The sequence below is a fragment of the Podarcis gaigeae genome, assembly GCF_964106915.1.
Source record: "Podarcis gaigeae genome assembly, chromosome: 9".
In the NCBI taxonomy this organism is placed as follows: Eukaryota; Metazoa; Chordata; class Lepidosauria; order Squamata; family Lacertidae; genus Podarcis; species Podarcis gaigeae.
Genome location: NC_139685.1, coordinates 50,349,216 through 50,370,348, shown reverse-complemented (window position 1 = coordinate 50,370,348; position 21,133 = coordinate 50,349,216). Strand labels below are relative to the sequence as shown.

The window sequence follows — 21,133 nt, the reverse complement described above, 5'->3', positions numbered from 1 at the left end:
TTGGGCTGAAAGTAGACTGGGATCTACTGGTTGATATCTGGCTTCCATTTGTTTGACAATATTGGAAGATTCTGTTTTCCCCTAAAAAAAAATAGGTTGCTGAAAAAGAAGGCTTGAGTGCAAAAGGACTTGTGAGCCTGGTTCTGGTACTGATAACAAATTCCTGTGCTGACCGTCTGCTCAGAGGTACACGTGCTCATTACTTCTTTGTGTATTTCTGCATATGTATTTCATGGTTTTGTACCTGGTTCTGCCTGTGGATCTCAGGATTCTAGTTTCTTTTTACAAAAACTACTTGGTAGAACTGTCCAATTGCAACATCTTTTTAGGATGTGTTAGCACCGGATTGGGGAACTTTTTTGGCTTCACCCTGTAGGCCAACTTTGACAGGTAGGTGGGAAAACTCACCTTTCAAGTGCATTACATCATCATGACTCAACAGGATTGGCAGGTTGGTTGTCCCACCTGCGCAGGGCTCCCAAGTGACCAACAGCTGGCTGGTGGTTGCAATTTTTACTGTGACTACCTGCAAACTTGTGCATTCCCTCATAGCCTTGGTTTGGCTAGTGGACTGCTCAATGCAGTCTGAAATACTGAATACATTTACTTGAAGAATGTCCCATAGGTTTTAATGTAACTTACTGGAAATAAATCATGCTCAGGTTTGAAGCCCAGTGTCTCCTCCCTTTCTGAGGCATGTTGCTGGGGAAATTACTGTTTTGGTTGTCTGCATTCAGTCATCTCTGGGGCCTTGGGAAAATATTCCTTTTGTTTCTTGATCTCTCACGAACCTCAGAAAGAAGAGGTTTGATTCTTAAAAGACTAAATTGTGGATGTATAATTTAGCCCAGGATCCTATATATGCTTCTCTTGCAAGAGTCTGGAGTATTCTGTTTCTGGATGGGTGGCAGCTGCTGCAAAGAGGCTTTGTTTTAATAGCTACAATTTATATGCCAGTGACAATGGGGGCTTCCCCCCAGGTCCTAGCTGAAAGTGTGTGTGTGTGTGTGTGTGTGTGTGTGTGTATGTAAATCCCCTTTCCAGTCACACTGGGAGAATCAAGAGACAAGCCTTGCTTCTGCAGCACTGATAAGGATCACCAACCCCATGCCTGTAACTACTGTATTTTTTGCTCTATAAGACTCACTTTTTCCCTCCTTAAAAGTAAGGGGAAATGTGTGTGCATCTTATGGAGCGAATGCAGGCTGTGCAGCTAACCTAGAAGCCAGAACAGCAAGAGGGATTGCTGCTTTCACTGCACAGCGATCCCTCTTGCTGTTCTGGCTTCTGAGATTCAGAATATTTTTTTTCTTGTTTTCCTCCTCCCAAAACTAAATAACCTCCTCTTGTGGTCTGGTGCATCTTATAGAGCGAAAAATACGGTATTTTTAATTTTTTTTTAAAAAAAACTAATATATGCTATGTAACTAGTAAAAACCTAGTCCGTCCCGTTCTCCCAAGTGAGCTTTATTTTGAAATAGGTTAGAGATGGAGTACCCTTCAGCAGCAGGTACAGGACACTTAATAGAACATAGGGAACGATCGCTCATACTTGCCTTCCTGTATGAGCTTTTCTTTTCTATCCCTGTCTGTTTTGAAGATACACCACCAGAAAAAAATGGGCTCCAGTCTAAAAGCAGCTCCCAGTAGTGAAGTTTTGGGGGTGACAATGAAATTAGGATAGGCATTGTACATTCTGGCATAAACCCAATGAGTGACAACAGGGTCATCGATGCTGGTTTGCTGGGGATTGCTGAGCTCCAGCAGGTAGTGGCGTTTGAGGCGGGAGCGGATGGCCATGAGCTTGGCCTTGGTAGTGCGCGTCTCCAGTGACACATCATAAGTGGCCGGGTGCAGCTGTGGTGGCAGCGGGAACAGGGGTGCGGGCTTGTACTTGAAGCTGGACGAAGGAGGCTCCGCCATCTTGAGAGCGGCTGGGATGGAACCTAGTAAACATCTAGTTTGATCCTTATTTTGATTTGCCACACTGAATGAAAACTCTGCCCCCCACCACCACTGGAGTCATCGGGAAAACAAAGGAAAGAGTCCTAAGGAAATATTTGTGGGTTTCATTTTCCAAGTGGAAAAGAAAAAATGAAATGTAAGAGTGACAATAAAAATAAGTAAATAACTATTGGCTGCTTAGATTCCCAGATTTGTTTGCTGCCCCAATCTCTTCCTGCAAGTTGGCTGTCAGCTGCTATTCATCTTTCCTACCTTCCAAATATGTTTTTTTTTTTTACAGTGCTTTTCTAAATGTCGCCTTATGAAGTCACATTTTTGTTTGTAGAAGGAGTTGGTGGGTGACTGACAGTGAGTGCCACCATCAGCCGACTGCCTCTCCTAAGCAGCCCCTGCTGAAGCAAAGAAAGCTGCATGGGAACCATGCCCGGCAGGACCGTGCACATTTGTGCTGTGGAGATGGATGGCAGCCTATAGATGTGTAATTGCTTGCCTTGCTCAAATGAAGATGAAAAAGACTCGCCTCTTCCAGTTGGTTATTGATCCTCAGAATTGCTGAAATGACGGCGACAAATGTTTCCCAGCGACAGCCTCTGATCAGCCCTGTGGTGATTTTCTTGGACCTCCGTGGCTCCCTTCCTTTCAGAGTAAACAGCAGGTATGATCGATGTTTCTGCCATTCATTTCAAGCTGTCCCTGTGACTTATCACAAAGATGTTCCAATTAATGTAGGCTCTCCCAGCTGAATCTCTTAGCTTGGGCAATTTTGAAACCCTCTTCAAACTTTTCCCATTCTGTTCCCCCCACAACTAGCTCACATTTCTAATCTTCATGTGGTGCCTATTAAGAGAGCCTAAATATAGAATGTAAAATCTCTGTATATTTCAAGCTATCTGCAACCCACAAGGGGGGGGGTAGAATTAAACAAGAGACTAGTAGGCAACTGGCCAGCAATAACAGGGCTTTAACTAGCATATGAAGTATTTATAGAACACATAAGGAACAAAGGAAATGCAGTATTTCCACCAGGGAAAGCTTCTCTCGAGGTTTCAGTACTTTTGTCCTGTCCTTTAGCCTTGTTTTGAACAAGTGTGCCAGCACTGGAGTTCAGGCAATTCATAGTTTCATTTATGAAAAAAAATTAAAAACACAGGAACCAAAGTGAATTGAATTATCATATCAAAGCTGCAGGCGGTCCTGCTTGCTTGGGAGCATGGCCACTGAATTCAATGGGGCTTATTTCCGAGTAAATGCATATAGGCTTGTGCTGTAAAAGTACCAAGATAATCTGACAGATGCTCATTCATAAGTTGCTCAATGAACAATACGGAAGTTATTTAGCAGATTGGCTCATGATTGAAATCAAATGATCCTGAGGGAACATGCAAAACATTAAGAAGACAAAAAGCCCTGCAGGATCAGTCCAAAGACCCAGCTAGCCAAGCAGTCTCTTCTCACAGTGGCCAGCCAGAGGTCTATGGGAAGCCCACAAAAACTGAGCATAAAAATCTCATTTTAATGCATGAGGGGTGTATATTTGTACACATGGCAACAAAACCAACAATAGGAAAACAACAGCCTGAGAAGGGATGGGCATATTTTTGTCTGCTATTTGGGCACGCATTTTCCATGGAAAGCAGATGCATAACCCAACAGTGTGCATTTGTTTAAATAACTTATAATAATTCATTGCCTTTCAGCCATGCTTCCAAAGAGATTTAAATAGCAGAAATGCTTCTGGTTGATCTACAGTTGCAGAAACCAACCATCCCCCCTGGTTTTTTTTATCTATGTAGGGAGGGAGTTGCCAAAGAGAAAAAGAATATGGAACAGCTCTGAATCTATAAACACATTCATATGTCAAGCGCTGTGGGCCCATGCTGGGATAAGGTGGCTTTCTCTAGCACCACCCTCGATGTCCACCTGCAGGGAAAAGCCTACATGTAGAGATCTGTATGTGAGCTACAACCCATGTGGAAAGCACACATACATATAGCATTCTGGGTGCATAAACGTCCCCCTGCAGATGTTCATGCTTAACGATGGGGGCCAAGACCAAAGGACAGTGCACATAGGGATGGGAACAGCACTGTGACCCTGGACCCACCCCTGTCTATATATAAGAGTATAATAAGAGCCCTATCTAGTCCAGCATCTCATGGGAAGCCCATAAACAGGACATGAACATAGTAGTTCTCATGATCCCCACAAACTGATATTCAAAGGGATACTGGAGGCAATAGACCCATCACAGAAACTAAACTCAGAACATTCATGGTATGAAAAGTTAGAGGATTTGTTGGGAATCTGAAGTAAGATAGCAAAGTTTGCCCCCAGTTCTAGTCACCTACAGAGGCAGCTTAAGGTCCAAAATAGTTTACTGCTGTAGAAGATAAGGCTTCAGTAATGCAGTTCTGGGTGTTGATATATGCATGCAGCTTGAAGGCTTTTGACTTTGGCAGATATGTACATGCAAGTACTAAGTATTTCTGTTGCTCCAGCAGTTCAAGTTGTAATGGAGACTCTGACTCACTTCTCAAAACTGACCCTGACACAGAGAGGAGCAGACCCCAGACCAAATGAGCTGACATGCCTTAATCACTTATATAGATGGCACTGGGCCATTGTCATAGCAACTGGCTTGGCTGACCTTGCACCGGTTGGCTTATCTCATACATGGGTTGATTTGTATTCATGATGGAAATCAACCCCTCCCTCCATATCCTACGGGGTCTGTACTTACTGTAAACAAAGCAGTATGGCCACTTCAAAACTGTTACTAAGCACAAGTGATCTTGAAAGTGGGATCCTATTTAACTGCCATGCTAACACCATGAGCACACATCATGATGACGGCTCGATAAAAAAGATGTATGGAAGCACTCTGCAGGAGGGGGCAATGCACTGGAAGCACAAGAAGATTTACAAGGAGAAGCAAGAACAAAGATAACTCGCAACTTATGGATTCCAGTCCTTGCAAAGTTCCCATTTGGGTTCATATGCCAGTCATCCAATGCGTATCGGAACAAAGCTCTCTTCCTTTTTCATTTTGGTACCCTTTGGGGATGAAATGGGAAATTGTGTGTGGAATGATAAGTAACTCTCTGCACATTCCATATTGGCTGAGCTTCCCAAGTTAAATAAAAATGTTAAAAACCTCTTTCTTTCTGATTTCACAGTTGCTTAGCTTTACCATTTATTTCTAGGTATTAAAATCTGTGCCTGTTCCTTTGGCTCCGCTGGACTGAGGAAACAATGGGACCAAAAGGCAATACTTAAAGACTACTGAGCGTGTAGAGGAAACCCAAATGACACAGGTCAGTAGCTTTTAGCTGAGGATCTTTCTGTACTCCGAACCTTGTACAAATCAATAAAAGATCCTCGTTTCCTTCCAGCTGTTCCATGAAGAAGAGAAGAGAAGAGAAGAGAAGAGAAGGTTGTACTCTATACATTGCTACTTCTAATAGGTAACTGACCTCTATTGTTAACTTTGAAAGCTATAAAATAAAGGGACCCTTAGAGATTCTTCAGAGGCTAAACATAGACTTTTAGAGCTGGAAGGGGTGGGGGGGGCGATGCCCACAACGATTTCTACTGTGTGCAGATGTGCCCATGGCCCCCAAAATGTTAGTGACCCTTGCCCTACAGCATGCATTATTATTATCTACTTTATTTATTTTAATTATTTCTATGCCATCTTTCATGTAAACATCACAAGGCGGTTTACAAAAATACATTAAAATGTCATTAAACCTTACAGAACAAATAAAAGAGCGAACAACATTGTACATTCCTGATTATTTGGGCTCATGGTAGTATTGGGCGGTTACACACAATCTCGATTTTAATACTGTTTGTACCCACTGAAGTTTGGGGGTTAGACGTACTGTTTCCTTTCCCATTGGGGCATGTCCCATAATGTCCGGCTGGAATCCTGCAACTTTTTGTACTGCAAATATTCCAGTTCATTGTTTGTCCCACTTTGGTTGTGTTGTAGCCCATCCAGACACCAATAATGTGATGACATTGGGGGTGCATTGCCAAACAACTATTAAAGCAGAATGGTGTGTGGATGGTCCAGTCAAAATACATCATTAATGTACTGTATGATTGTTACATCAATAACATGTTGCAGAATACACACACACACACACAAAAAAAAACCCCAACCTGGAGGTCCCTAAGTTATTGTGATCAAGTGGTATTGATCAGCAGCGAAGACCTAAGAGAATAAAGAAGTTTGGGGCAGATTCCAACATGCCATCAGTTTTGGTATCTGCCTTATTTCAGTAGGGAAGTGGTGGTACAAAAGTGAAGGTGCGACCTTACTGTTAGTAAGACAGTTTGGAACAGAAACCTGACTTCTTACATTCCTACCTCTAATACCAAAGACAGAAGTTTATTTCCATTTAATTGCCACATGCTCGATTCAGACAACATACTATTGGGGAGGTTCATTAGTAGATGGGGCAGTGCAAGCTGTCATTTGGGAAAAAAAATCCACCATCATTGATCTTCTCACCAAGACTCATTTGATAAACTTCCAAGGAACAGTTTGCAAGCTGCAGTTCTAAGAACATTAAATGAAAGTTCAAACCTTGTTCAAACCCAAACATGCATCTCTTACATGCATCTGTTCAGAACTCTCTGAAAATTGTATTGTCTCCAATAGGTAAAGGTAAAGGGACCCCTGACCATTAAGTCCAGTCATGGCCGACTCTGGGGTTGCGGCACTCATCTCGCTTTATTGGCCGACGGAGCCGGTGTACAGCTTCCGGGTCATGTGGCCAGCATGACTAAGCCGCTTCTGGCGAACCAGAGCAGCGCACGGAAACGCCGTTTACCTTCCTGCTAGAGCGGTACCTATTTATCTACTTGCACTTTGATGTGCTTTTGAACTGCTAGGTAGGCAGGAGCAGGAACCGAACAACAGGAGCTCACCCCGTCGCAGGGATTCGAACTGCCAACCTTCTGATTGACAAGTCCTAGGCTCTGTGGTTTAACCCACAGCGCCACCCACGTCCCTATTGTATTCAATAGTAAGATTTAAAAGCATCAAAAACTTTAAGCTGAATAGCAAATACTAACTAGTGAAAGCAATGAGAGGTTATTTCCATCACCATGGATCTGTGCCATTGATGACTTCATGCCTATGGAAAAGTTTAAATATTCTTTCTTACATGAAACCTTGGAAACATTGCAGATGGATGATGATTTTGAGAATACCACTGAGTTTACAGGAACCTGTGCCATGGCAGTGCTGAGTAGGAAAATAAGGTCACTGATGAGAGGAAATTCTATGTGTAGAAGTCTTATAAGAGAATTCAAATAGATCTGGCAGAGAAAGGGATGTGGTTAGACATTGGCATCTTTAAACTGTCAGCGGCATTACAACCCTTGTCTTAAAGGCATGCTAACTTTCAATTGCTTGGTACCCAAATGTAATAAGCAGGCCTGTCCTGCTGCATCACAGGATGAGGAAACAATGAACAAAAATGGCTCGCGATCTTTGCTAGTACCTAACATTTCCCTTAGATTAAATTGTGCAAAAGTTATAATTCCAATTAAGATTAGTGCAAATTGTGCAATACTTGATAGATTACGCACATCATATTCTATGATTTAAAACGTGTGTCCACAATACACTGAGATCTGTTCTCCATTGGGCTGTTTACTTGTGGAATAGCTAAAAATTATGGTGATGAGACAAATTACAGGTTAAAACTGAGACCTCCCTTTTTTGGGGGAAATTAGTGGTTTACTGTGTAAGGCACCTGTGTGCTGCATGTGCTGGGAATAACAAGGCAGCAGCTTCCATGATCAGGGGAATCACTTCCCTGATTATGGACTTTGCTGCTGCAAAATTCCATTTTCTCCCAATTTTTTGAGCCCATCTGGAAATCTGAGTACTCCTCCGTCCCACTACATCCCATTATGAAGACAGATGAAGTAAGTGTATAAGTGTGTGGGGTGTGTGGGTGTGCAGGCACACACCCACACTTTGCTTTTCCTTGTTTTTAAATATTTTTTTATTAATTTTCCAATACAATTGTACATTTTTATCCAAATTTTAACAAATTATCTCCTTTTGGACTTCCTTCATCTTTTCTGACAATCATCCGTATTTATCTCTTCAATACGCATTCCCTTCATTTGTATTGCCATTTGTCTTCCCTTCCCCTTCTATTTCTTTTTAACAATACATCTCAACTTTTACAGCACCTCTTGAAATCCCACTAGCGTTGTTTGTACATCACATACATTTTTCAGATAATCTACAAACTTTCCCCAGTCTTCGATGAACATTTGGTCTCGCACATATCTGATTTTCCCAGTTAATTTATCCAATTCCGCATAGTCTGTCAGTTTCATTCTCCATTCTTCTATTGTCGGTATTTCCTCTTGTTTCCATTTCTGGGCCAGTAGAATTCTTGCTGCTGTAACTGCGTATTGGAAAAGTTTACTATCCTTTCTTCTTATTTCCTTTCCTGTAATCCCTAAAAGAGAGGCTTCTGGTTTCTTTACAAAAGTATCTTTTAACATCTTTTTCAATTCATTATAAATCATTTCCCAGAAACTTTTCACTTTCTTACATTCCCACCACATATGATAAAACATTCCTTCTTTTTCTTTACATTTCCAACACTTATTACACATCTTATACATCTTTGCTAGTTTTACCGGTGTAATGTACCATCTATAAAACATTTTCATAACATTTTCCTTCAACGCCGTACATGCAGTAAATTTTAGATTTTCTTTCCACAATTTTTCCCAGTCATCAAATTGAATGTTATACCCAAAATCTTTGGCCCATTGTATCATTACCGATTTAACCTCTTCATCTTTCATATTCCATTCCCACAATATTTTATACATTTTTGACAAAATTTTACATTCATTATTTATTATATCTGTTTGAAACTTTGAATCTTTTTCTCCATAACCCTTTCTTTTAAATCTTTTTTAAACATTTCATTAACCTGGAAATAGTGCAACCAATCATATACGTATTCTTTAACTTGTTCATATGGTTTTAACTTCCATTTACCCCCTTCTTTGATTACCACTTCACCATACATAATCCAATTACCTCTCATATTTATTTTCTTTATACTCATAACTTCCAACGGAGATAGCCAGTGTGGAACTCTTGGTTCCAATAGATTTTTATACCTGTCCCATATTTCTATTAACAAATTCCTGAAGATGTGGTTCCCAAAACCTTTATGAGTTTTCTTTTTGTCACACCATAAATATGCGTGCCATCCAAATCTGTTATCAAAACCTTCAAGATCTAATAATTCCTTATTTTCTAATTTTATCCATTCCTTTAACCAACATAGGCATGCTGCTTCATAGTATAATTTCATATCTGGCAGGGCAAAGCCTCCTCTTTCTTTCGCATCTGTTAATAATTTATATTTTATTCTTGGCTTCTTACCCTGCCAAATATACCTTGAAATCACTCTTTGCCACTCTTAAAAAAACCCCTTTACAATGGGGATAGTCTGAGATAAAAATAACATCTTTGGAAGCACGCTCATCTTTATCGTAGATATTCTGCCCCAAAAGGACAATTTCATTCTATCCCACACCTCCAAATCATTCCTTATTCTCTTCCAAACTGGTATTTAATTATTCTGAAACAGATCAATATTTTTAGGAGTTAACTAAATTCCCAGATATTTTACCTTTTTCACCACCTCTATCTCCGTCTGTTGCTGCATTATTTCAGTTCTACTTTGCTCCATATTTTTAGCAATTATTTTAGTCTTTTTCTTATTCAATCTAAATCCAGCCACCATTCCAAATTGTTCAATCTCCTCCAATACTTCTTTTACACTTTCTATTGGTTCTTCAGTTGTTATTACCAGATCATCGGCAAAGGCCACACTTTGCTTTTCCAGGCAGTCTGACTAAAAATCAGATCCACTAAAATTATAACAGATTGTCCTAGATTTGCATGGTTTTACACAGGGTCTCCCAAACTCACCATTAAATTAAAGCTCACAGTAGCAGACTGCACACATCTGGTCTTTTCTTGATTTGGACACTGAAAAACCACCAACAAATCACAGAAGGCACTGATGGATATTGGTGGCCTATGATTTGACAGTGGTTTAAAGGTGACCCCTTGTAAAATTACTGAGACATCAGAGCTATGATTTTGCACAGTGGCAGCCCTGGAAAGCACTATATCCACAATTTTTATAGTCCTAGATGTAACCTTTGATTTGATTATGGAGGGCATTAAAATTATGCGATTTCAGCATGATTCACTTTACTGGATCTGACTTGTACATAGCTGTCAACTTTCAGATTTGAAAATAAGGGATCATCAGCCTCAAAAATAAGGGATTAGCAGCCTCACCTGTCCCGGGGACAATCTACGGGACATCTAACAATCTGGGATAGCAGCGGGAAATGTCGCTAGAATAAGGGAATTTCCCACAAAAAAAAGGGAAAGTTGACAGCTATGGACTTGTAGCTGTACTCGCTGCCTGCCCCCCCTCTCTCCCTCCCTCCTTCTCTCCCTCTCCATTTTGTCTCTTTCTCCCTTCTGTTTCTCCCTATACTTTCTCTCTCTGCCTCCGATTGAACCCCTGTTTCTGTCCCCTGGCTGCTGCCTTCCTCCTGCTAGGCTCCCAGATCACTTTCCTTTCCCACCTAGCCTTCCCTCCACTTTCTTTTCTACTTTCCTGGTATATAAATGATGCTGATTTGAGCCTTGAAAAGCAAAGAGAGCTGAAAGAAAGAGGGCAAATGCCGCTTTTCTGATTCCATTCCTCTACCCTATGCACTTCTCAAGAGGTAGAAAAGGTCACTTCGCAATGTAGGAGGAAGTGGGGGCTCAGGGACTTGTGGACAACAGGGGAATCCTAAAGGGTGGCACCACACCCATAGGTAGTGACTCAGTGTGATGTCAACATTACAATGGTAGCATTTCAGGGTTTGTACATATATGAAGGATCATTTCATTTTAAGATCTGTGATTGGAACGTAGCAATGTTTCAGACACCCTCAGTGATCATTGCAGTAGGACTTGAGATCATCAGTGTTTAGGTAGCCAGTAGCAATGGGATTATTATTTTTTAAGGAACTGCTTCCTTCTAAAAAAATTATGCTACACTCATTTTTAAAATAAATATCAAATATAGATTATATATATATATATATATATATATATCTCCAAAGGAACAGGATCTTCTATTCTCTCCATAGCTTAAAACCTTCAACAAAATTACTATTGACCCCTTGCTCTAGTCACTTCTAAATCTAAATCTAAAGCTATTTTCACACAAGTCATTTTTCATTCTCACACAGCGACTGCTATAATCAAAACTATTTTAGTACCAACCTGGAGGGAAGGGAGATTGTTATCATTATTTCTATTTTTAGATGCACCGAATGTGCTTATTACAGCTTGTGGGGAATTATAAATACCTAGATATAAAATAGATTTAATAGATACCATCCATATGCATCACACAGCAATCATCCAGTTGAAAAATGGAAAGCTGTGAAGCCTTGCATGATTGAAAGAATAATTCTGCCTAGTGATTGTTCATCCCTTGATGTCAGACTCCTCAGATATCCTGTCTCATTCTCAAGGGGACTTCAGATTCCTCTCCGGTTTTCTGATTATTCTCTCGAAGTCTTCTCCAATCTGATGCCTGCCAGATGTTTTGGACATCATCCTTGACCATTAGCCATGAGGGCTAAGGCTTATTTAGGAGGCAGCAGGTTGAAGAACGTTACTTTATAGCTTTGTGTTCACCCATAGAACTATAAAATATACAGTCATACTTCTCAAAATATCTTCGGTGCTGCTATATTAAATTAGTTTTACAGTACTGTTAGTTTTACATTGGCTTAAAATAGGTTTTTAACTAGTTTAAGACTATTCTACAATATTCATAGAGAATTCTATTACTGTCAGTCTCATATGCTAAGTTGCAGTGATTTTTTATTAGCCATAATGTGTGGTTTTGACTTTTGCTTCAATAATGCATGGGAGGGTGTGTGTGTGTGTGTGTATTGGACATCACCTTGGGAGGGCATGGCCCTAAAAGCTGGCTTACAAATTATCTTAAAGGAATTGAAGTACAATGATGGACATTCACAACATTTTTTCAATACTGAGTAGTGTCATCGTCATGTAGTCATCAAAGAAAACTATAAAGCTAATCTTTTCAGCACCAGCCTTTGGTAGAGGATGACACAACTATTATTATTATTATTATTATTATTATTATTATTATTATTATTATACCTCCCTATACCTGCACGTCTCAGGGCAGTTCACACAATAAAATTGTAATATAAAAACACAAATTGCACAATCAAAATAAAAAACAACAACCCAGTAACTGCTCCTCCCTCAAACACATTTTAAACGGGCACCAGATGTCAAATTAGCCAAAGGGCTGATTAAAGATAAATGTTTTTGTCTGGTGAAAAGTGATGAATATGTAATGAAGGTACCAGGCAAGCCCCTCTGGTGAGAGCATTCCACAAAGTGGAGCCACTGTAGAAAAGGCCTATTTTTGTGTTGCCACCCTCTGGACCAGGGGTCGGCAAGGTTTTCCTTGCCTGGGCCAGTTCACTCCCAGGAATATCACTACATGGGCCGGATCACTTCTGCGCAGATGTGATTTCCGGTGCTGTGGAAGCGAGACCCCACTCCGTGCTGCACCGGTTTAGCACAGCGCACAGGGACTCGCTGAGCAAGCAGCTCAGTTTGGGGGCAGCTCCTGGGCTGTTTAAACGACCCCCGTGGGCTGCTTATGGTCCATGGGCCTCAGGTTGCCAACCCCTGCTCTGGACTTCTCATGGAAGAGGCACATGAAGAAGGGCCTTAGAAGATAATCTCAGGGTCCAGATAGGTTCATATGGAGATAGGCACTTCTTGAGGTATTGTGGTCCTGAGGTGCCTGAGGCACTAGAAAAACAGCTAAATATGATGGCTTTTTTAAAAAAATGGCTAATTTATAGCAGTAAGCTCATTTACACACCAGCAGCATTGCTTCAAAAGAGTAAATAACACAGAGTTTCCATTGCTACAGGAAAAGGTTCCTTCTATTTACAAGGATGACTTTGGACTCCAAGCTTACATGGTTGGGAGCTAGATTTCTATGGCTGCTTCATGCAAAAGAGAGGTAGTGGCAAGGAGCCACTTGGGAGTTTAGTGGGCAACCACAAGCCCCCTGCCTACTGGAGGCATGCAAGGTTGTTCATACCCAACAGAATAAGGATTGCAGGCTTTTTTCATCAGCAAGTCGAGTAAGTAGATTCTTGAAAGCATATCACCATCTCAGTATGATGTTTGAGATGTTCCACCTCAAAGCTTCTGAAGGTGTTTGGTTTTGATGGCAGAAGTATTTTGACAGAGACAATGAGGTCAGCAGAAATGCTGAAAGGTTTGGAAAAGGAAACGAGTCCCTGTCGCATACAGTTTACTCATTTAATAGGATCTTTTCATGTTCAGGAGGCCGGCCAATATGCTTCTGAAAGACAGCCTCACCTCCGTAACCCATCCCTGCGACCCAAGTCCCAGCCTATTATTAACGAAAGCATGAGCCGCTGTAGCAAGTTTATCATACAGGCAACAGCAGCTGCCTCATAGATTTAAGAGGTTGTTGGGCTCTATTCTAAAGGCAGTGAACAGTAAATTGGATATGGAAATATCAGCATACAGACGAAGGGGGAAGTTGTTCGGCTACCATCAAAACATTTATATACTGTATAAAAATGTAGCTAAGTAATAATATAAAATAGAGCTACTGCTAAGCTGAATTAAGGACTGATTTATGTTTGCACTTTCACACCCATATTTTTTTGTTCTATCTTTTTTATTGAGAGTATTTTAATTGAACAAAATAAAGTAAAAATAAAAAGTGTATTAAGAGAAAAAAGGTAAATTATATCACTTTGTATGCAAACAATTACAGTTCCATGTATGCTTGTATGGTATATAGGCATATAAGTGTTATTATTAACAAAATACATATATCCAGTGCTTTTTTTCTGGGGGGATGGAGGAGTACACATACCCCTAAACATTTTGTGAATCTAAGTTTGGCCTTATTGAGGGACAGTATTTCAATATGAGTAGGAAAATGAGAATACTCCTAAACTTTTTTTTTAAAGCACTGCATATATCATTATTTATAACCTACTATATGTTTTAATAAACACTACCATCTTTTTACAAACATTCCAGATATAATTGCATTTGTCCACGCATGGTGTACGTCTGTAAGCAATCCATAAGTTGCAAGTGTTGTCATATCTTCAACCCATTGACTAAAAAGGGAGCATAGATTTATCTTTCCATTGCATCACTATCAGTTTTTTAGCCATAGTGAGGGCACAAGGAATCCATATACTTTGTCCAGTAGTCAAATTCCATATATTAAAAAAAAAGTAGTATAAACACCGCCAACTGGGAAACACTGGCCTGTGAGCGCTCCAACTGGAGAATAGCCTTTACCAAAGGCGTCGTGGACTTTGAAGACGCTCAAACTCAGGACGAAAGGGAGAAATGTGCTAAGAGGAAGGCATGTTTGGCAAACCCTCACCATGATCAACTCCCACCCAGAAACCTATGTCCCCACTGTGGAAGGACGTGTGGATCCAGAATTGGCCTCCACAGTCACTTACGGACTCACTGTTAAGACCATGTTCATGGAAAACAGCCTTACTCGGCTATGAGTGATACCAAAGAAGAAGATTGGGTACATAATTCAGAAGACTGTTTAACTCTGAAATTTTTAACTTGTTCTGCACAGTCATAGTTATACAATCCAATACTTTCTCCCCAAACTTAGTAAGTGTAGGACATTGGAAAAAACATGTGTTTCAAAGAAGCGTTATCCTTATTACATTTCCAACAGCATGCTGTCTTAGACAATTTTTTCCTATATGTTCCCCATTCAGACAGCAGTTATACTTCTATAGTCCCTCCCCAACACCCTTTCAGAGAAAGAGCAAAGTAGTTGCCGAAAGCATTGCCTTCCCTCTGAACTGAATTTGCTCTGAACTGATTAGCAGTTGTGACATCATCACAATGACTAGGTGTCCCTTGATTGGCTGGGTTAAATCTAGGGAGATGGAGAAGCACTGAAATTGTACTTGAAGCAGCAGCAACCTGAAGGACACAAGGACACCTGTGAACAGCTAAAGAAATGAAAATCCAAGGAGTTTTCCAGGAACTGTTTTGACTCCCTTAAAAATACAGTTTTCATTGCCAAAACGTTTGTGGGTAAACGCTAGTACAACAGTAAATAGAATGCACATATTTCTTTAAGCAGAAATGATTTCTTGCTAACAACTGAACACCCTAATAATTATAGCTTTTGTGTTAAATAGTATTATAGGAGACTACTGCGCTTATCTCTGTCTGGAGGAATTAAATTGCAGTAATAAAATATTTTCTTTGTCCTCCTCACACTGACAGTTCATTTTGTTCTTTCTTCTCTCATTATCGTGTTTCCAGTACATGTCGCCTTCTGCAGCAGTTGTGTTGTGTTGTGCACATGCTATAAATAAAGGCTTTGCAAATGTGGGGTGGCTGTTCATGCTGTGTGTAAACCCACTCTGGATAGGAAGACAACGATTGATCAGAGTTACATCATATGCACTCAGAACACAATGCCGACAGGGTACTGTTGCCAGAGGCACTGGTTCAGAACTCATCATATTGTACCTTCAGTCATAGGACCCTAGGAAGGTACTTTATACCGAGTCTGCCCATTGCTTCATCTAGCTAAGTACTGACAGGGCTTTTTTTTCCATCTGGAGCTCACCAGAGCTCAGTTCCAGCACCTCTCAGGTGGGCACCATTGCTATTCTAAGAGAACAAGGGAGAAGTTCATAGCGAGGTCCAGCACCTTTTTTTCCAAGAAAAATAGTACAGTGGTACCTCAGCTTGCCGATCGTATGGTCGGCGGTTGGAATCCCCACGGCGGGGTGAGCTCCCGTCTCTCGGTCCCAGCTCCTGCCCACCTAGCAGTTCGAAAGCACCCTTAAGTGCAAGTAGATAAATAGGTACCGCTTTATAGTGGGAAGGTAAATGGCGTTTCCATGTGCTGCGCTGGTGCTGGCTCGCCAGAGCAGATTCGTCACGCTGGCCACGTGACCCGGAAGTGTCTCCGGACAGCGCTGGCCCCTGACCTCTTAAGTTTGATGGGCGCACAACCCTAGAGTCGGACACGACTGGCCCGTATGGGCAGGGGTACCTTTACCTTTACCTTTACCTCGGGTTAAGTACTTAATTTGTTCTGGAGGTCTGTTCTTAACCTGAAACTGTTCTTAACCTGAAGCACCACTTTAGCTAATGGGGCCTCCTGCTGCCGCCGCGCCGCCAGAGCACGATTTCTGTTCTCATCCTGAAGCAAAGTTCTTAACCTGAAGCACTATTTCTGGGTTAGCAGAGTCTGTAACCTGAAGCGTATGTAACCTGAGGTACCACTGTACTGAGTATTGTCTACAGTGGTTCTCCAGGTTTCAGACAATGACATTCCTCACCATACTGTAGCTCCCAGGCATTGAACCTGGACCTTCTGCATTCAAAGCAGATGTTCTCCCACTGAGCTACAGGCCTTGTGTACACACCAGCTGTCTTCAACAAGCTATTCCACATTTATAGTGTAAATAACTTACTTTCCCTGATTTACACAGTTGGGTAGATTAACTGTCTCAAGACATTTAAATTATAATGTTATGACTATCTCATTAGCAGTAATGACAATTTGCCTAAATAAACTAATTTGTAAAAATCACCTAGCCTTTGAAGCACAACCCTCCCTCCGTGATGAACTGGGCAGCATTTATCTGACTGGTATATGCTACATTAAAATTTTAAGATAACCATGCTTACTTATAACGGAATGATTTTTCAAAAGCGTGGTTTTCTGAATATCCCATTATTTTTACAGTAGTTTAAACCAAGCACAGAAAACTGGCGACTTTCTGGTAAAACAAAAACAAAACACCACCACCACCAACACGCTCCCTCCTGCCTTCCTACAGGCTGACTGGCCTGGCATATGAGACTTTTCTGCCCACGATGGCCCAGATTTTGCCTTCCTGCATTTCATTGGATGTCAGCCTGCACTACTGCCAACCACAAAGATGGGTGTGGTGTTTCCCCAGACTGTGCTGTGAGCCAGCTGGTTTCTGAGGATGTTTCCTGTTTCAAATTATAAAAGAGAGACATTCTAACAGGCCAGTTTTCATTCAAAAGCAATTTCTACGGCTGAGAGTGAAGTGTGGAATTGGAAGCCTTGAAAAATACTCAGGATTGCATATGAGAACTGTGTAGGCCTTGTCCTTTACATATTCATGTGAGGAAGAGGAAAGGTCACACCCACTGGCCCTGCCCCCACTGTTAATTCGCTGTTGGCCTGGTCTAATACAAAAAGTCTGATTTGTTTGTTTCACAAGAACTCTGAATCAGCTTTAATTATGCAACCTGAATTTGCTGGGATATGACTGAATCTCACCTGAAAACTATGATATTCTGGAAGCAGCCTTAGCTAAATAGTTCACAGCAATCCGTGGGAATGTCAATCAGAGTACAGGACTAACATTAAATAATTTCTGCACATGTGCCTGAAAAGAGCTGGCTTTGCCTTTCATGTAATTTTGCAGCAATCTACAAGTGCTTTAACAAGAGCAAGCTTAAAGGCAACTAAAAAGCAGCTTTGGATGTGTGATCTGCCAAACGCTGACTGTGCATGCATAGAATCCCATTTCACATATCAAACCAGAGAAAGAGCTCTTTGGGAAATGGTGCTTGACTCCTAATACAGTAAATTATTAAAAGCTGGACAAATTGCTTACCAAACCAGGAGTTAATAGTAATTACAAACGTCAACAATGTCACCATGCATAAATGCTGCGTGTTGCCCATTATCATCCTGTGTGGGCCCACCGTCAGCACCAGAACCCTCGGACAGCTAGCTGCCAGAAGCACCTGCCTGTAAACTGCCTGTTACCAGTATCTGCTCACAGATTGCCAGTGTTGCAGATATGCTTTCAAAGCTGTGAGCACAAACCTCTAGTTTGTTGGCCAAACTAGGCCCTGCATGGGTCTAAATCTCCCCCAAATGACATCCACCTGCCTCACACTGGATGTCAGGAACAATAGGGAATTTACAATGCAGTGGTGGCTGGCACCCATTGGGATTGGTAGGTGTCAGGGAGCCAGCCAGCAATAAATTACATGGAGTACATGTTAGAAGAAATTAGTCCTGCTCAGAGGAGCCAGGATTACTGAGCACAGTAGGTCTTGCCCCCGTGAGGCAGTCGTGGAGGCTGAAGATCCCAGCTCCCCACAGCTGCCTAAATCTGGCATTCTGCTGAACTCACAAACATGAGGAAGGAGGGATAATATCTAATAAACACATCCTCTCCTAGCATCTAGTCACATGGCAACATTCATTTGGGTCACCTGTCATGGCAGTGGCATTGGGTGACTTGTTATGTATTCAGTGGTCTGTGTTTTCCTGAGCTTAAGTCTGGACTAAGGATTCTGAGCCCCTGTGATTTGATACATGATATCCAATCACAGAACATATCAGGATTTGGGCCTCAGCCATTGGCCCTTAAACTCTGAGTCATGATTCGCAGCTTGGAAGTTTAGACAGCCAATCACTTTGGAAGTTGGAGTGGCCCAGGCCTTCAGAAATGTACATAAGCAGTTGCTTTGCCCCTGTTGCCCAGTTCTGTTAGTTCAATCAAGGTTCTTGCTGTTATCACTGTGTCTTGCCTTGTGGGAACCCACCTACACTTCATGACTCATAGGTGAGAAGCCTCACCCACCTGTCAAAATGGCCCACATGAGTGGAGGAATTCCCTCCACCCACCTCTGCTTCCAGAAATGGGATATATGTAAGAGGATGATGGTGCAATGCATTTGCTGGTAGACGGTGCTCTTTGTTAGTTTCCAATACAGAAGTAATGCAGGCAAGCTTCATTCTGCAGCCAGCTTCAATTTTCTGTTAATCAAGGAGAAGGGAAGGGAAGCTCTGCCATCCAAATGGAATCCAAGTTTCATGTCATTTCAATCTGGAAGCAATCCATGGAAAGAATAGTCTGTCTGCTGAAACCTCTGCTTCAGACAGGTCAAGAGGAATTACATCACATTAACACCTTCAAGCGGAGACAGATCGGAAATGCCTTTTCTGCCTCAGAATCAGCTGCAATGAGATTCAAAGTTAAAAAAGCACTGACAGCATTTCACCCACTCTTAGTGGGAGAAGCCAGTGACCAACACACCAGATGGGTAAGGCTTAAATGCTGCTCAGTTTCTCTGCAAACATCAGTACCTTGTGCTTAGGTACTCTGTCTAGCTTTATTCTTCCACACTGAACTACCAGGCCTCACAAGGAGCAAAGTGGGTGTGAGCTCCTTTTTAAATGCCAGAATGTTTGCCTGGTCCTGGTAAGGCACACTTTAGCTTACCATGATGTGCAAACCAGGACTGTGTGTTGGATTAAAGTCTAAGGTAAGGGGTTTTTTGGGGGGAATATTTATCTACTAATATCAACATTTATTTATTTTTTTATAAGATATTTATTAAAGATTTTCTTAATACAATAGAAAAAAAAAACAGACAAAATAACATATAACTTTACAATAGCCATATTTTCTTCACTTCTTTGGACTTCCTCACATCTCTCGTTCCTGCGTTCCAAGTTTATCAAACTTTACCCAGCAATTTATCACCTTGTTTCAATTCTTATTTTATAATTTTCCAATATTGTGTCCCTAATTTTAGATATTTTTACCCAAACCTTAAAAGCTTAATTTTAGCATAATATTTATCCAAAATTTATATTTTCTTATATTTTCACTTATCTTCATATTCCTTTCAACTAACTTAATGGTGCCATATTATTTATAATCTTACATCTTTCTTAACACTCATACAATTTACAATATTTTTGTAAATAGTCCTTAAATTTCTTCCAGTCCTCCTCCCCAGCCTCTTCTCCCAGGTCTCGGATTCTGCCAGTCATTTCTGCTAGTTCCATATAGTCTATCAGTTGCATCTGCCATTCTTCCAGTGTGGGCAAATCTTGGGTTTTCCAATGTTTGGCGACAAGTATCCTTGCTGCTGTTGTTGCATACGTAAAAAATGTTCGGTCCTTCTTTAACACCCTCTGGCCGACGATGCCTAAAAGAAAGGCCTCTGGTTTCTTCGGGAAGGTATACTTAAATACCTTTTTCAACTCATTATATATCATTTCCTAGAAAGCCTTAACTCTAGGGCAGGTCCACCAGAGGTGAAAGAACGTTCCTTCAGTTTCTTTACATTTCCAACATTTATTATCAGACAAATGGTATATTTTTGCAAGCTTGACTGGAGTCATGTACCACCTATATATCATTTTCATAATATTTTCTTTCAAGGCATTACATGCCGTGAACTTCAAACCGGTGGTACATAACCTTTCCCAGTCAGCAAACATGATATTGTACCCAATGTCCTGTGCCCATTTTATCATAGCCAATTTAACCGTTTCATCTTGTGTATTCCATTTTAACAGCAAGTTATACATTCTTGAAAGTACCTTAGTCTTAGGTTCTAGCAATTCCGTTTCCAACTTTGATTTTTCCACCTGGAATCCTATCTTTTTATCCAACTTAAAAACCTCTTTAATCTGAGCATAATGTAACCAATCTCGCACTTTATCTTTTAGTTTCTCCAAACTCTGCAGCCTCCAATTATCTCCATCTTTTTCTAATATTTCCCAATATTTCGGCCATTTGGCCTCCATATTGAGTCTTTTCCGGGCCTTAGCTTCCATTGGTGATAACCACCTTGGGGTCTTGTTTTCCAATAAGTCTTTATATTTTGTCCAGACATTAAACACTGCTTTCCTGACAATATGGTTCTTGAAAGCCTTATGACTTTTAACCTTGTTGTACCACAAATATGCATGCCATCCATAAGCATTGTTAAAACCTTCCAGATCCCAAACATCAGTGTTTTCAAGAAGCAGCCAGTCTTTCAACCAGCAGAAAGCTGCTGATTCATAATACAACTTTAAGTCTGGCAGGGCAAAGCCCCCTCTTTCTTTAGCATCAGTTAATATCTTGAACTTAATTCTGGGCTTTTTGCCCTGCCAGACAAATTTGGAAATATCTCTTTGCCACC

At 41.0% G+C, this 21,133-nt stretch overlaps 1 long non-coding RNA gene across 1 annotated transcript; it reads left to right on the top strand.

Annotated features, from left to right (window-relative positions):
- The first annotated feature begins 2,014 nt into the window (after positions 1–2,014).
- LOC310852561 lies at positions 2,015–5,716 on the top strand. Its single transcript, XR_014568265.1, has 3 exons — positions 2,015–2,620; positions 5,169–5,279; positions 5,358–5,716. It is a non-coding gene; the product is annotated as an uncharacterized lncRNA (long non-coding RNA).
- Positions 5,717–21,133: the final 15,417 nt, after the last annotated feature.